The sequence below is a fragment of the Arachis ipaensis genome, chromosome B8, assembly GCF_059453495.1.
Source record: "Arachis ipaensis isolate K30076 ecotype BB chromosome B8, ASM5945349v1, whole genome shotgun sequence".
Classification (NCBI taxonomy): Eukaryota; Viridiplantae; Streptophyta; class Magnoliopsida; order Fabales; family Fabaceae; genus Arachis; species Arachis ipaensis.
The window spans coordinates 80,742,772-80,744,428 of NC_142443.1; the positions used below are offsets into that span (position 1 = coordinate 80,742,772).

General features: G+C 33.5%; 1 non-coding gene across 1 annotated transcript; it reads right to left on the reverse strand.

Moving 5' to 3' along the window:
• Positions 1-1,254: 1,254 nt before the first annotated feature.
• On the reverse strand, positions 1,255-1,362 carry LOC148548578 (small nucleolar RNA R71). Its single transcript, XR_015898919.1, has one exon. It is a non-coding gene; the product is annotated as a small nucleolar RNA R71 (small nucleolar RNA).
• Positions 1,363-1,657: the final 295 nt, after the last annotated feature.

Consider the following 1,657-nt stretch of genomic DNA (forward strand, 5'->3'; position numbering starts at 1 on the left):
GAAAATTTTATTAGCATTTAATGTTTTGATTCAAAATTTTTTAAGTTTGTTACTTGCCTAATAAGAAAGGTTCAATCTTTAAATTTTAAAATCAAATCTTTTTGTTTCTTGTTAGTCAAGTAATCAACTTTAATTTTTAAAATCAAATCTTTTTAAATTTCTTTTTCAAATCTTTTTCAATCAATCTTATCTTTTTGTTTCAATCACATCTTTTTAATTTTCAATCACATCTTTTTCAAAATTAATTTCAAAATCTCTTCTAACTTCTTATCTTTTCAAAATTTATTTTCAAATCTTTTTCAATCAATCTTATCTTGTTGTTTCAATCATATCTTTTTTAAAACTACCTAACTAACTCTCTCTTTCTAATTTTCGAAAATCCTTTCCCCTCTTTTTCAAAATTCCTTTTTAATTAACTGATTGTTCTTAATTTTAATTTTAATTCAATTTCAATTTTAATTTTTGAATTTTAAATTAATTTTAAAATATTTTTATTCTATTTTGTTTAATTTTCGAATTCCCTCTCTCTCATCTCCTTCTATTTATTTATTCATCTACTAACACTTCTTTTCATCTCATATCTCTGCTCCTATCCTCACCCTTGTGTTTGGATTATCCATTCTTCTTCACTCTTATTCCATTTCTTCTTCTACTCACATAAAGGAACCTCTCTCTACTGAGGCAAAGAGGATCCCTATTATTTTCTGTTCTCTTCTTTTTCATATGAGCAGGAACAAGGATAAGAACATTCTTGTTGAAGCTGATCCTGAACCTGAAAGGACTCTGAAGAGGAAGCTAAGGGAAGCTAAAGCACAACTCTCTGGAGAAAATCTGACAGAAATTTTTGAAAAAGAAGAAGATATGGCTGAAAATAATAATAATGCAAGGAAGATTCTTGGTGACTTTACTACACCTAATTCCAATTTACATGGAAGAAACATCTCAATCCCTGCCATTGGAGCAAACAATTTTGAGCTGAAACCTCAATTAGTTTCTCTGATGCAACAGAACTGCAAGTTTCATGGACTTCCATCCGAAGATCCTTTTCAGTTTTTAACTTAATTCTTGCAGATCTGTGATACTGTAAAGACCAATGGGGTTGATCCCGAGGTCTACAGGCTTATGCTTTTCCCGTTTGCTGTAAGAGATAGAACTAGAGTATGGTTGGACTCTCAACCTAAAGACAACCTGAACTCTTGGGATAAGCTGGTCACGGCTTTCTTAGCCAAGTTCTTTCCTCCTCAAAAGCTTAGCAAGCTTAGAGTGGATGTTCAAACCTTCAGACAGAAAGAAGGAGAATCCCTCTATGAAGCTTGGGAGAGATACAAGGAACTGACCAAAAAGTGTCCTTCTGACATGCTTTCAGAATGGACCATCCTGGATATATTCTATGATGGTCTGTCTGAGTTATCAAAGATGTCACTGGACCATTCTGCAGGTGGATCCGTTCACCTAACGAAAACGCCTGCAGAAGCTCAGGAACTCATTGACATGGTTGCAAATAACCAGTTCATGTACACTTCTGAGAGGAATCCTGTATGTAATGGGACGCCTCAGAGGAAGGGAGTTCTTGAAATTGATACTCTGAATGCCATATTGGCTCAGAATAAAATATTGACTCAGCAAGTCAATATGATCTCTCAGAGTCTGAATGGAT